Source organism: Pseudopipra pipra, chromosome 4, assembly GCF_036250125.1.
Source record: "Pseudopipra pipra isolate bDixPip1 chromosome 4, bDixPip1.hap1, whole genome shotgun sequence".
Taxonomy (NCBI): domain Eukaryota; kingdom Metazoa; phylum Chordata; class Aves; order Passeriformes; family Pipridae; genus Pseudopipra; species Pseudopipra pipra.
In genome coordinates, this window is record NC_087552.1 from 17,647,555 (window position 1) to 17,663,579 (window position 16,025).

Genomic DNA, 16,025 nt, shown 5'->3' on the forward strand with positions numbered 1-16,025 from the left:
TTCTGCCCCAAAGAGGCAAATTCAGCAGTGATAGCCATAAACAATCCATGTGAGAAGAACGGCTGCTGAAGAAAGGAAACCACAAGAGGGGTTTGGAGTAAAGAACTCAAGTTTGATGCTGCACTGGCACCAGGCTAATAGGACTTGGAGTATCTGCAATCAGTCAGTATCTACCAGAATAATAAGGAACCCACAGATGTGCCATCTTGGCAAGGGTTCCTCCCTGTGTGTACACCCCTGAGAAGTGACTTGGAGGGACGTGCTAGTTGGAGCTGCAAAGCAAGGTCTGTGCTCAAGCCAGCTGCCCGTAGCATCCCACATCAGCCAGCTGAGCTGTGCAGATCCCCCTCTGTCCTCTTTGCCCTCCCATAAAGCTGAAAGGATAACAGCATGTGGATCCTTACCTCTGAGTAGTCATCTATCCAAATTGGAGAGGTAACAGTAGCTGGTGGCCGTGTGCTAGAAGAACCAGAAAGAACACACAGCCATTAATTTCACTGTGCATGGAGGGTTACCAACACATAAAGTGTCAGAAATTAAAACATCCCCTTCTCTGATCTAGCAACATCCCAGCCCAGCAACACAACCATTTCAAGAGCTTTTATGTACTTCAAGCATTTCAGTGTGTCTCAAGCCACAGTGTAAGATCCATTTGTTAATGACTTCACGAACAGAGAAGAAAGGTTTCTGCTGGATTTTGCAGCAGATTTTGTGGGCAACAACCTCTTTCAACCCTATGTCAGAAATTCGACTGTAGAAAGACACTTCATCTGTCACATACCCATCATTATCTCTTGGTTCCTCTTCATCATCACTTGTCAGTAGCACAACTGAATTATCTGCTGCACTGGAAACAAGTGGGTTTCCAGCTGGGTGCTGCTGGTTCTGCTCCCACTGCTGCAACGGGGTCGAAATGGAGGCAGCTTAGAACTACCTGTAGCCCCTCCTCCCTGCTCCCCTCTTTCAGTTCCCCAATTGGATTGAGGCTGGAGGTGTTTCTATCCCTCTTTCTGCCCTAACCAGGCAAATTCAAGGGTGATATCCGTAACTACTCGTATGACATGAACAGCTGCTGAAGAAAGGAAGCCACAGGAGGGGTTGGAGTAAAGAATTCAAGCCTGGCTGCTGTGTTGGTGCCAGGCAAATAGATCTTAGATGTCTGCATTCAGTCCATTACTGCTATAATTATCGGGAACCCACAGATCTTCCAGTGCCATCTTGGCGAGGGATCCCCCTCTACAGGCACCCCTGAGAAGTGACTTGGAGGGATGTGCTACTTGGAGCTTCAAAGCAAGGGCTGTGCTTCAAGCCAGCTGCCTCTAGCATGCCATGTTAGCCAAATGAGTTATGCAGCTCCTGCCCTGCTCCATTCCCCCTCCCACAGAAAATGAAAAGGTGGCAACATGTGGATTCTTACCCCTAGGAAGCAACCCTGGTACAGCACATTTGTAAGGGTAGCACTGGGTCTTGTGGTAGAGAGAAGAGAGCGAGAAAAAAATTCAGCTGTTAATTGCACCACTCATCAGGGGTGAGTGATACATAAATTGTCAGAAATCAAAACATCCCTTCTTCTGATCTAGCTACAACCCAGCCCAGCAACACAATCATTCCAAGAACTTTTATGTACTGCAAGCATTTCAGTGTATCTCAAGCCACAGTGTAAGATCCATTCATTTATGAGTTCATGAAGAGAGAAGAAAGATTTCTTCTGGGGTTTACTGGATTTTTTTGGGTTTTTTAGTTAGTTCTCTTCCAGACAGGCCACTACATCCCAGGTCTGGAGTTTTGCACAGAATCAAGCAGAACTCAAAGCCTTGGCAAAAACCTCTTTCCACCCTATGTCAGACATTGGACTTTTAGAAAGTTACTTGATCTGTCACATACCCATCATTATCTCTTGGTTCCTCTTCATCCTCATTCACCAGTGGCACAACTGAATTGTCTGCTGCACTGGAAACAAGTGGGTGCTCCTGGTTCTGCTCCCACTGATGGAACGAGGTACAAACAAAGGCAGTTTAGGAACCATCTGAAGCCCCTCCTCCCTGCTCCCCTCTTTCAGATCCCTAATTGGATGTAGGCTGCAGCCAAATCTTTTTCTGCCCCAAAGAGGCAAATTCAGCAGTGATAGCCATAAACAATCCATGTGAGATGAACGGCTGCTGAAGAAAGGAAACCACAAGAGGGGTTTGGAGTAAAGAATTCAAGTTTGATGCTGCACTGGCACCAGGCTAATAGGACTTGGAGTATCTGCAATCAGTCAGTATCTGCCAGAATAATAAGGAACCCACAGATGTGCCATCTTGGCAAGGGTTCCTCCCTGTGTGTACACCCCTGAGAAGTGACTTGGAGGGACGTGCTAGTTGGAGCTGCAAAGCAAGGTCTGTGCTCAAGCCAGCTGCCCGTAGCATCCCACATCAGCCAGCTGAGCTGTGCAGATCCCCCTCTGTCCTCTTTGCCCTTCCATAATGCTGAAAGGATAACAGCATGTGGATCCTTACCTCTGAGGAGTCATCTATCCAAATTGGAGAGGTAACAGTAGCTGGTGGCCGTGTGCTAGAAGAACCAGAAAGAACACACAGCCATTAATTTCACTGTGCATGGAGGGTTACCAACACATAAAGTGTCAGAAATTAAAACATCCCCTTCTCTGATCTAGCAACATCCCAGCCCAGCAACACAACCATTTCAAGACCTTTTATGTACTTCAAACATTTCAGTGTGTCTCAAGCCACAGTGTAAGATCCATTTGTTAATGACTTCAAGAAGAGAGAAGAAAGGTTTCTGCTGGATTTTGCAGCAGATTTTGTGGGCAACAACCTCTTTCAACCCTATGTCAGAAATCAGACTGTAGAAAGACACTTCATCTGTCACATACCCATCATTATCTCTTGGTTCCTCTTCATCATCACTTGTCAGTAGCACAACTGAATTATCTGCTGCACTGGAAACAAGTGGGTTTCCAGCTGGGTGCTGCTGGTTCTGCTCCCACTGCTGCAACGGGGTCGAAATGGAGGCAGCTTAGAACTACCTGTAGCCCCTCCTCCCTGCTCCCCTCTTTCAGTTCCCCAATTGGATTTAGGCTGGAGGTGTTTCTATCCCTCTTTCTGCCCTAACCAGTCAAATTCAAGGGTGATATCCGTAACTACTCGTATGACATGAACAGCTGCTGAAGAAAGGAAGCCACAGGAGGGGTTGCAGTAAAGAATTCAAGCCTGGCTGCTGTGTTGGTGCCAGGCAAATAGATCTTAGATGTCTGCATTCAGTCCATTACTGCTATAATATTGGGAACCCACAGATCTCCCAGTGCCATCTTGGCGAGGGATCCCCCTCTACAGGCACCCCTGAGAAGTGACTTGGAGGGATGTGCTACTTGGAGCTTCAAAGCAAGGGCTGTGCTTCAAGCCAGCTGCCTCTAGCATGCCATGTTAGCCAAATGAGTTATGCAGCTCCTGCCCTGCTCCATTCCCCCTCCCACAGAAAATGAAAAGGTGGCAACATGTGGATTCTTACCCCTAGGAAGCAATCCTGGTACAGCACATTTGTAAGGGTAGCACTGGGTCTTGTGGTAGAGAGAAGAGAGCAAGAAAAAAATTCAGCTGTTAATTGCACCACTCATCAGGGGTGAGTGATACATAAATTGTCAGAAATCAAAACATCCCTTCTTCTGATCTAGCTACAACCCAGCCCAGCAACACAATCATTCCAAGAACTTTTATGTACTGCAAGCATTTCAGTGTATCTCAAGCCACAGTGTAAGATCCATTCATTTATGAGTTCATGAAGAGAGAAGAAAGATTTCTTCTGGGGTTTACTGGATTTTTTTGGGTTTTTTAGTTAGTTCTCTTCCAGACAGGCCACTACATCCCAGGTCTGGAGTTTTGCACAGAATCAAGCAGAACTCAAAGCCTTGGCAAAAACCTCTTTCCACCCTATGTCAGACATTGGACTTTTAGAAAGTTACTTGATCTGTCACATACCCATCATTATCTCTTGGTTCCTCTTCATCCTCATTCACCAGTGGCACAACTGAATTGTCTGCTGCACTGGAAACAAGTGGGTGCTCCTGGTTCTGCTCCCACTGATGGAACGAGGTACAAACAAAGGCAGTTTAGGAACCATCTGAAGCCCCTCCTCCCTGCTCCCCCCTTTCAGATCCCTAATTGGATGTAGGCTGCAGCCAAATCTTTTCCTTTTTCTGCCCCAAAGAGGCAAATTCAGCAGTGATAGCCATAAACAATCCATGTGAGATGAACGGCTGCTGAAGAAAGGAAACCACAAGAGGGGTTTGGAGTAAAGAATTCAAGTTTGATGCTGCACTGGCACCAGGCTAATAGGACTTGGAGTATCTGCAATCAGTCAGTATCTGCCAGAATAATAAGGAACCCACAGATGTGCCATCTTGGCAAGGGTTCCTCCCTGTGTGTACACCCCTGAGAAGTGACTTGGAGGGACGTGCTAGTTGGAGCTGCAAAGCAAGGTCTGTGCTCAAGCCAGCTGCCCGTAGCATCCCACATCAGCCAGCTGAGCTGTGCAGATCCCCCTCTGTCCTCTTTGCCCTCCCATAAAGCTGAAAGGATAACAGCATGTGGATCCTTACCTCTGAGGAGTCATCTATCCAAATTGGAGAGGTAACAGTAGCTGCTGGCCGTGTGCTAGAAGAACCAGAAAGAACACACAGCCATTAATTTCACTGTGCATGGAGGGTTACCAACACATAAAGTGTCCGAAATTAAAACATCCCCTTCTCTGATCTAGCAACATCCCAGCCCAGCAACACAACCATTTCAAGACCTTTTATGTACTTCAAGCATTTCAGTGTGTCTCAAGCCACAGTGTAAGATCCATTTGTTAATGACTTCATGAACAGAGAAGAAAGGTTTCTGCTGGATTTTGCAGCAGATTTTGTGGGCAACAACCTCTTTCAACCCAATGTCAGAAATCAGACTGTAGAAAGACACTTCATCTGTCACATACCCATCATTATCTCTTGGTTCCTCTTCATCATCACTTGTCAGTAGCACAACTGAATTATCTGCTGCACTGGAAACAAGTGGGTTTCCAGCTGGGTGCTGCTGGTTCTGCTCCCACTGCTGCAACGGGGTCGAAATGGAGGCAGCTTAGAACTACCTGTAGCCCCTCCTCCCTGCTCCCCTCTTTCAGTTCCCCAATTGGATTTAGGCTGGAGGTGTTTCTATCCCTCTTTCTGCCCTAACCAGTCAAATTCAAGGGTGATATCCGTAACTACTCGTATGACATGAACAGCTGCTGAAGAAAGGAAGCCACAGGAGGGGTTGCAGTAAAGAATTCAAGCCTGGCTGCTGTGTTGGTGCCAGGCAAATAGATCTTAGATGTCTGCATTCAGTCCATTACTGCTATAATATCGGGAACCCACAGATCTCCCAGTGCCATCTTGGCGAGGGATCCCCCTCTACAGGCACCCCTGAGAAGTGACTTGGAGGGATGTGCTACTTGGAGCTTCAAAGCAAGGGCTGTGCTTCAAGCCAGCTGCCTCTAGCATGCCATGTTAGCCAAATGAGTTATGCAGCTCCTGCCCTGCTCCATTCCCCCTCCCACAGAAAATGAAAAGGTGGCAACATGTGGATTCTTACCCCTAGGAAGCAATCCTGGTACAGCACATTTGTAAGGGTAGCACTGGGTCTTGTGGTAGAGAGAAGAGAGCAAGAAAAAAATTCAGCTGTTAATTGCACCACTCATCAGGGGTGAGTGATACATAAATTGTCAGAAATCAAAACATCCCTTCTTCTGATCTAGCTACAACCCAGCCCAGCAACACAGTCATTCCAAGAACTTTTATGTACTGCAAGCATTTCAGTGTATCTCAAGCCACAGTGTAAGATCCATTCATTTATGAGTTCATGAAGAGAGAAGAAAGATTTCTTCTGGGGTTTACTGGATTTTTTTGGGTTTTTTTAGTTAGTTCTCTTCCAGACAGGCCACTACATCCCAGGTCTGGAGTTTTGCACAGAATCAAGCAGAACTCAAAGCCTTGGCAAAAACCTCTTTCCACCCTATGTCAGAAATTGGACTTTTAGAAAGTTATTTGATCTGTCACATACCCATCATTATCTCTTGGTTCCTCTTCATCCTCATTCACCAGTGGCACAACTGAATTGTCTGCTGCACTGGAAACAAGTGGGTGCTCCTGGTTCTGCTCCCACTGATGGAACGAGGTACAAACAAAGGCAGTTTAGGAACCATCTGAAGCCCCTCCTCCCTGCTCCCTTCTTTCAGATCCCTAATTGGATGTAGGCTGCAGCCAAATCTTTTCCTTTTTCTGCCCCAAAGAGGCAAATTCAGCCATAAACAGAGTGATAGCCATAAACAATCCATGTGAGATGAACGGCTGCTGAAGAAAGGAAACCACAAGAGGGGTTTGGAGTAAAGAATTCAAGTTTGATGCTGCACTGGCACCAGGCTAATAGGACTTGGAGTATCTGCAATCAGTCAGTATCTGCCAGAATAATAAGGAACCCACAGATGTGCCATCTTGGCAAGGGTTCCTCCCTGTGTGTACACCCCTGAGAAGTGACTTGGAGGGACGTGCTAGTTGGAGCTGCAAAGCAAGGTCTGTGCTCAAGCCAGCTGCCCGTAGCATCCCACATCAGCCAGCTGAGCTGTGCAGATCCCCCTCTGTCCTCTTTGCCCTCCCATAAAGCTGAAAGGATAACAACATGTGGATCCTTACCTCTGAGGAGTCATCTATCCAAACTGGAGAGGTAACAGTAGCTGCTGGCCGTGTGCTAGAAGAAAAGAACCAGAAAGAACACACAGCCATTAATTTCACTGTGCATGGAGGGTTACCAACACATAAAGTGTCCGAAATTAAAACATCCCCTTCTCTGATCTAGCAACATCCCAGCCCAGCAACACAACCATTTCAAGACCTTTTATGTACTTCAAGCAATTCAGTGTGTCTCAAGCCACAGTGTAAGATCCATTTGTTAATGACTCCACGAACAGAGAAGAAAGGTTTCTGCTGGATTTTGCAGCAGATTTTGTGGGCAACAACCTCTTTCAACCCAATGTCAGAAATCAGACTGTAGAAAGACACTTCATCTGTCACATACCCATCATTATCTCTTGGTTCCTCTTCATCATCACTGGTCAGTAGCACAACTGAATTATCTGCTGCACTGGAAACAACTGGGTTTCCAGCTGGGTGCTGCTGGTTCTGCTCGCACTGCTGCAACGGGGTCGAAATGGAGGCAGCTTAGGAACCACATGTAGCCCCTCCTCCCTGCTCCCCTCTTTCAGTTCCCTAATTGGATTTAGGCTGGAGGTGTTTCTTTCCCTCTTTCTGCCCTAAACAGGCAAATTCAGCAGTGATAGCCATGAACACTTCCTATTAGATGAACACCTCAGTGTCCAGGAGCACCTTATATGGATGTTGCAGGTAAACACTTAATATTTGAGGAGTCAAAGTCTTCCTGTCCTCTCCTTTTCTTTTTCTTTAAATCCCTGGCCTGTATGATGAGGATCTCTGGAATAACTTCCCTTTTAAATTGCATCTCCTTCTGTTACATTACCAATGACTGGTAAATGTTGTGCCCAAGTTCTGGAGCAACAGGCTCTTTTCAACTACTTTTTCACTACAAGGGATACTTGGAAGTGTTAATGTGTTCAGAGGTGCATTTGACTGGTAACTCTGTCTAAAGTGGTCAATCAGAGCTGTGTTTCAACCCTGGAGGTCAGGCTACCTAGTTAGATGCCAGAAGATAGGCCCAGGAGCACAGGAGAAAACTAATTTGACTGCAAGATGGACAGAAGTGTGCCATTCATTACTTACCACAGCAGAATCATCACCAGTTAGATCAATGACTTCAGGCTCAGCAGATTCGTCTGTGAGATCTATGATTTCGTCAACAGCTGAAAAAGAGAAATGGGCTGTCACTGTGGAACAGGCTGAGGTAGATTCGATTGTGCCTTGGGTCTCTTCTCTTCAGGAATGTGGCCAAAATGTCACTCAAGCTTTGCCCTCAACAGTCCACAGAGACCATTACCAGCCCTGTTTTTTTCACAGGTGGCAGTGCAAGAGGAACAGCAGCTGAACTTCTCACACAATTCTGTTGGATAACAATATCTTGTGGGAGGTACACACCAACAGATGATTCATCTAACATAGGGTAATGTTTATCAGACAGAAAAAAACCCCAAAACAAAACCCAAAGCAGAACCAGAATCGTAGAGGGTATCCTAATTTTACAGTACCATGCTGTACATGTTCCCCTGAGGGATGGGGCACAGCTAGCTTTTCCTTATCTTCTTCCAGCTTCAGAGATCTCATACTTAGTTTGCCACCCTCTGTAGTGGCAGCTGTGGCACCTGCCAGCTCATCAGAGTTCATTCAGATGTCTGAGCAGCACTGGAGGACCTTTGATACACAGCTCATCTCCCTCATTTTAGTGGAAATTCTCTCTCATTCTCTTTCAAATGAGAGCATGGAATCTCTCTCATTTTAGTGGAAAATGGATCACAGCTCAGTAACAAACCCAAATGGTTGTGAGAAGGCTTGTTGTTTAGGGATGCCATACTAGGCACTTCCTAAAATCCCATGTTTCCCTTCCTCCCCAGTAAAGGGCCTAGAAACTGGCAAAAGCATATGTTCAGCTGTATGTCAAACCTCTAGAAGCAGTTTCTGTTCTTACCAAGATCAAAAGAAAGCACACGACTTTCTTCAAGGTCTATTGGCTCTGCTGCTGAAGCCTCACCTGCACTAGAAGCCAGCAGCCTGCTTCGTTTCGGAGCTGGTCTGGAATTAACGGCTCCTCCACGGCGCTTTCGCCGATTCTAAGAGAGAACAAAGCCTTAGCATTTGGTGTGGGAGTAATATTAACGGGGCCCTCATTTTTGCAACACCAGTGGAAGTACACGAGGATACAGAAAACAACTCCACAACGTCTGGAATACACATTGAATGGTGCTCTGGGTCATTCCTGCCTGAGCCCATTGCATCAGAGAAAGGAAACCACAATAGGGGTTTGGAGTAAAGAATTCAAGTTTGATGCTGCACTGGCACCAGGCTAATAGGACTTGGAGTATCTGCAATCAGTCAGTATCTGCCAGAATAATAAGGAACCCACAGATGTGCCATCTTGGCAAGGGTTCCTCCCTGTGTGTACACCCCTGAGAAGTGACTTGGAGGGACGTGCTAGTTGGAGCTGCAAAGCAAGGTCTGTGCTCAAGCCAGCTGCCCGTAGCATCCCACATCAGCCAGCTGAGCTGTGCAGATCCCCCTCTGTCCTCTTTGCCCTCCCATAAAGCTGAAAGGATAACAGCATGTGGATCCTTACCTCTGAGGAGTCATCTATCCAAATTGGAGAGGTAACAGTAGCTGCTGGCCGTGTGCTAGAAGAACCAGAAAGAACACACAGCCATTAATTTCACTGTGCATGGAGGGTTACCAACACATAAAGTGTCCGAAATTAAAACATCCCCTTCTCTGATCTAGCAACATCCCAGCCCAGCAACACAACCATTTCAAGACATTTTATGTACTTCAAGCATTTCACTGTGTCTCAAGCCACAGTGTAAGATCCATTTGTTAATGACTCCACGAACAGAGAAGAAAGGTTTCTGCTGGATTTTGCAGCAGATTTTGTGGGCAACAACCTTTTTCAACCCTATGTCAGAAATTCGACTGTAGAAAGACACTTCATCTGTCACATACCCATCATTATCTCTTGGTTCCTCTTCATCATCACTGGTCAGTAGCACAACTGAATTATCTGCTGCACTGGAAACAAGTGGGTTTCCAGCTGGGTGCTGCTGGTTCTGCTCCCACTGCTGCAACGGGGTCGAAATGGAGGCAGCTTAGAACTACCTGTAGCCCCTCCTCCCTGCTCCCCTCTTTCAGTTCCCCAATTGGATTTAGGCTGGAGGTGTTTCTTTCCCTCTTTCTGCCCTAAACAGGCAAATTCAGCAGTGATAGCCATGAACACTTCCTATTAGATGAACACCTCAGTGTCCAGGAGCACCTTATATGGATGTTGCAGGTAAACACTTAATATTTGAGGAGTCAAAGTCTTCCTGTCCTCTCCTTTTCTTTTTCTTTAAATCCCTGGCCTGTATGATGAGGATCTCTGGAATAACTTCCCTTTTAAATTGCATCTCCTTCTGTTACATTACCAATGACTGGTAAATGTTGTGCCCAAGTTCTGGAGCAACAGGCTCTTTTCAACTACTTTTTCACTACAAGGGATACTTGGAAGTGTTAATGTGTTCAGAGGTGCATTTGACTGGTAACTCTGTCTAAAGTGGTCAATCAGAGCTGTGTTTCAACCCTGGAGGTCAGGCTACCTAGTTAGATGCCAGAAGATAGGCCCAGGAGCACAGGAGAAAACTAATTTGACTGCAAGATGGACAGAAGTGTGCCATTCATTACTTACCACAGCAGAATCATCACCAGTTAGATCAATGACTTCAGGCTCAGCAGATTCGTCTGTGAGATCTATGATTTCGTCAACAGCTGAAAAAGAGAAATGGGCTGTCACTGTGGAACAGGCTGAGGTAGATTCGATTGTGCCTTGGGTCTCTTCTCTTCAGGAATGTGGCCAAAATGTCACTCAAGCTTTGCCCTCAACAGTCCACAGAGACCATTACCAGCCCTGTTTTTTCACAGGTGGCAGTGCAAGAGGAACAGCAGCTGAACTTCTCACACAATTCTGTTGGATAACAATATCTTGTGGGAGGTACACACCAACAGATGATTCATCTAACATAGGGTAATGTTTATCAGACAGAAAAAAACCCCAAAACAAAACCCAAAGCAGAACCAGAATCGTAGAGGGTATCCTAATTTTACAGTACCATGCTGTACATGTTCCCCTGAGGGATGGGGCACAGCTAGCTTTTCCTTATCTTCTTCCAGCTTCAGAGATCTCATACTTAGTTTGCCACCCTCTGTAGTGGCAGCTGTGGCACCTGCCAGCTCATCAGAGTTCATTCAGATGTCTGAGCAGCACTGGAGGACCTTTGATACACAGCTCATCTCCCTCATTTTAGTGGAAATTCTCTCTCATTCTCTTTCAAATGAGAGCATGGAATCTCTCTCATTTTAGTGGAAAATGGATCACAGCTCAGTAACAAACCCAAATGGTTGTGAGAAGGCTTGTTGTTTAGGGATGCCGTACTAGGCACTTCCTAAAATCCCATGTTTCCCTTCCTCCCCAGGAAAGGGCCTAGAAACTGGCAAAAGCATATGTTCAGCTGTATGTCAAACCTCTAGAAGCAGTTTCTGTTCTTACCAAGATCAAAAGAAAGCACACGACTTTCTTCAAGGTCTATTGGCTCTGCTGCTGAAGCCTCACCTGCACTAGAAGCCAGCAGCCTGCTTCGTTTCGGAGCTTGTCTGGAATTAACGGCTCCTCCAGGGCACTTTCGCCGATTCTAAGAGAGAACAAAGCCTTAGCATTTGGTGTGGGAGTAATATTAACGGGGCCCTCATTTTTGCAACACCAGTGAAAGTACACGAGGATACAGAAAACAACTCCACAACATCTGGAATACACATTGAATGGTGCTCTGGGTCATTCCTACCTGAGCCCATTGCATCAGAGAAAGGAAACCACAATAGGGGTTTGGAGTAAAGAATTCAAGTTTGATGCTGCACTGGCACCAGGCTAATAGGACTTGGAGTATCTGCAATCAGTCAGTATCTGCCAGAATAATAAGGAACCCACAGATGTGCCATCTTGGCAAGGGTTCCTCCCTGTGTGTACACCCCTGAGAAGTGACTTGGAGGGACGTGCTAGTTGGAGCTGCAAAGCAAGGTCTGTGCTCAAGCCAGCTGCCCGTAGCATCCCACATCAGCCAGCTGAGCTGTGCAGATCCCCCTCTGTCCTCTTTGCCCTCCCATAAAGCTGAAAGGATAACAGCATGTGGATCCTTACCTCTGAGGAGTCATCTATCCAAATTGGAGAGGTAACAGTAGCTGCTGGCCGTGTGCTAGAAGAACCAGAAAGAACACACAGCCATTAATTTCACTGTGCATGGAGGGTTACCAACACATAAAGTGTCCGAAATTAAAACATCCCCTTCTCTGATCTAGCAACATCCCAGCCCAGCAACACAACCATTTCAAGACATTTTATGTACTTCAAGCATTTCACTGTGTCTCAAGCCACAGTGTAAGATCCATTTGTTAATGACTCCACGAACAGAGAAGAAAGGTTTCTGCTGGATTTTGCAGCAGATTTTGTGGGCAACAACCTTTTTCAACCCTATGTCAGAAATTCGACTGTAGAAAGACACTTCATCTGTCACATACCCATCATTATCTCTTGGTTCCTCTTCATCATCACTGGTCAGTAGCACAACTGAATTATCTGCTGCACTGGAAACAAGTGGGTTTCCAGCTGGGTGCTGCTGGTTCTGCTCCCACTGCTGCAACGGGGTCGAAATGGAGGCAGCTTAGAACTACCTGTAGCCCCTCCTCCCTGCTCCCCTCTTTCAGTTCCCCAATTGGATTTAGGCTGGAGGTGTTTCTTTCCCTCTTTCTGCCCTAAACAGGCAAATTCAGCAGTGATAGCCATGAACACTTCCTATTAGATGAACACCTCAGTGTCCAGGAGCACCTTATATGGATGTTGCAGGTAAACACTTAATATTTGAGGAGTCAAAGTCTTCCTGTCCTCTCCTTTTCTTTTTCTTTAAATCCCTGGCCTGTATGATGAGGATCTCTGGAATAACTTCCCTTTTAAATTGCATCTCCTTCTGTTACATTACCAATGACTGGTAAATGTTGTGCCCAAGTTCTGGAGCAACAGGCTCTTTTCAACTACTTTTTCACTACAAGGGATACTTGGAAGTGTTAATGTGTTCAGAGGTGCATTTGACTGGTAACTCTGTCTAAAGTGGTCAATCAGAGCTGTGTTTCAACCCTGGAGGTCAGGCTACCTAGTTAGATGCCAGAAGATAGGCCCAGGAGCACAGGAGAAAACTAATTTGACTGCAAGATGGACAGAAGTGTGCCATTCATTACTTACCACAGCAGAATCATCACCAGTTAGATCAATGACTTCAGGCTCAGCAGATTCGTCTGTGAGATCTATGATTTCGTCAACAGCTGAAAAAGAGAAATGGGCTGTCACTGTGGAACAGGCTGAGGTAGATTCGATTGTGCCTTGGGTCTCTTCTCTTCAGGAATGTGGCCAAAATGTCACTCAAGCTTTGCCCTCAACAGTCCACAGAGACCATTACCAGCCCTGTTTTTTCACAGGTGGCAGTGCAAGAGGAACAGCAGCTGAACTTCTCACACAATTCTGTTGGATAACAATATCTTGTGGGAGGTACACACCAACAGATGATTCATCTAACATAGGGTAATGTTTATCAGACAGAAAAAAACCCCAAAACAAAACCCAAAGCAGAACCAGAATCGTAGAGGGTATCCTAATTTTACAGTACCATGCTGTACATGTTCCCCTGAGGGATGGGGCACAGCTAGCTTTTCCTTATCTTCTTCCAGCTTCAGAGATCTCATACTTAGTTTGCCACCCTCTGTAGTGGCAGCTGTGGCACCTGCCAGCTCATCAGAGTTCATTCAGATGTCTGAGCAGCACTGGAGGACCTTTGATACACAGCTCATCTCCCTCATTTTAGTGGAAATTCTCTCTCATTCTCTTTCAAATGAGAGCATGGAATCTCTCTCATTTTAGTGGAAAATGGATCACAGCTCAGTAACAAACCCAAATGGTTGTGAGAAGGCTTGTTGTTTAGGGATGCCGTACTAGGCACTTCCTAAAATCCCATGTTTCCCTTCCTCCCCAGGAAAGGGCCTAGAAACTGGCAAAAGCATATGTTCAGCTGTATGTCAAACCTCTAGAAGCAGTTTCTGTTCTTACCAAGATCAAAAGAAAGCACACGACTTTCTTCAAGGTCTATTGGCTCTGCTGCTGAAGCCTCACCTGCACTAGAAGCCAGCAGCCTGCTTCGTTTCGGAGCTTGTCTGGAATTAACGGCTCCTCCAGGGCACTTTCGCCGATTCTAAGAGAGAACAAAGCCTTAGCATTTGGTGTGGGAGTAATATTAACGGGGCCCTCATTTTTGCAACACCAGTGGAAGTACACGAGGATACAGAAAACAACTCCACAACGTCTGGAATACACATTGAATGGTGCTCTGGGTCATTCCTGCCTGAGCCCATTGCATCAGAGAAAGGAAACCACAATAGGGGTTTGGAGTAAAGAATTCAAGTTTGATGCTGCACTGGCACCAGGCTAATAGGACTTGGAGTATCTGCAATCAGTCAGTATCTGCCAGAATAATAAGGAACCCACAGATGTGCCATCTTGGCAAGGGTTCCTCCCTGTGTGTACACCCCTGAGAAGTGACTTGGAGGGACGTGCTAGTTGGAGCTGCAAAGCAAGGTCTGTGCTCAAGCCAGCTGCCCGTAGCATCCCACATCAGCCAGCTGAGCTGTGCAGATCCCCCTCTGTCCTCTTTGCCCTCCCATAAAGCTGAAAGGATAACAGCATGTGGATCCTTACCTCTGAGGAGTCATCTATCCAAATTGGAGAGGTAACAGTAGCTGCTGGCCGTGTGCTAGAAGAACCAGAAAGAACACACAGCCATTAATTTCACTGTGCATGGAGGGTTACCAACACATAAAGTGTCCGAAATTAAAACATCCCCTTCTCTGATCTAGCAACATCCCAGCCCAGCAACACAACCATTTCAAGACATTTTATGTACTTCAAGCATTTCACTGTGTCTCAAGCCACAGTGTAAGATCCATTTGTTAATGACTCCACGAACAGAGAAGAAAGGTTTCTGCTGGATTTTGCAGCAGATTTTGTGGGCAACAACCTTTTTCAACCCTATGTCAGAAATTCGACTGTAGAAAGACACTTCATCTGTCACATACCCATCATTATCTCTTGGTTCCTCTTCATCATCACTGGTCAGTAGCACAACTGAATTATCTGCTGCACTGGAAACAAGTGGGTTTCCAGCTGGGTGCTGCTGGTTCTGCTCCCACTGCTGCAACGGGGTCGAAATGGAGGCAGCTTAGAACTACCTGTAGCCCCTCCTCCCTGCTCCCCTCTTTCAGTTCCCCAATTGGATTTAGGCTGGAGGTGTTTCTTTCCCTCTTTCTGCCCTAAACAGGCAAATTCAGCAGTGATAGCCATGAACACTTCCTATTAGATGAACACCTCAGTGTCCAGGAGCACCTTATATGGATGTTGCAGGTAAACACTTAATATTTGAGGAGTCAAAGTCTTCCTGTCCTCTCCTTTTCTTTTTCTTTAAATCCCTGGCCTGTATGATGAGGATCTCTGGAATAACTTCCCTTTTAAATTGCATCTCCTTCTGTTACATTACCAATGACTGGTAAATGTTGTGCCCAAGTTCTGGAGCAACAGGCTCTTTTAAACTACTTTTTCACTACAAGGGATACTTGGAAGTGTTAATGTGTTCAGAGGTGCATTTGACTGGTAACTCTGTCTAAAGTGGTCAATCAGAGCTGTGTTTCAACCCTGGAGGTCAGGCTACCTAGTTAGATGCCAGAAGATAGGCCCAGGAGCACAGGAGAAAACTAATTTGACTGCAAGATGGACAGAAGTGTGCCATTCATTACTTACCACAGCAGAATCATCACCAGTTAGATCAATGACTTCAGGCTCAGCAGATTCGTCTGTGAGATCTATGATTTCGTCAACAGCTGAAAAAGAGAAATGGGCTGTCACTGTGGAACAGGCTGAGGTAGATTCAATTGTGCCTTGGGTCTCTTCTCTTCAGGAATGTGGCCAAAATGTCACTCAAGCTTTGCCCTCAACAGTCCACAGAGACCATTACCAGCCCTGTTTTTTCACAGGTGGCAGTGCAAGAGGAACAGCAGCTGAACTTCTCACACAATTCTGTTGGATAACAATATCTTGTGGGAGGTACACACCAACAGATGATTCATCTAACATAGGGTAATGTTTATCAGACAGAAAAAAAACCCAAAACAAAACCCAAAGCAGAACCAGAATCGTAGAGGGTATCCTAATTTTACAGTACCA

The 16,025-nt window shown here is 46.0% G+C and overlaps 1 long non-coding RNA gene across 1 annotated transcript in view; it reads left to right on the top strand.

Annotated features, from left to right (window-relative positions):
* LOC135412873 (uncharacterized) overlaps nt 1–16,025 on the top strand; it is a 636,102-nt gene that overhangs the window by 36,559 nt on the left and 583,518 nt on the right. The gene's annotated exons all lie outside the window — the stretch shown is intronic.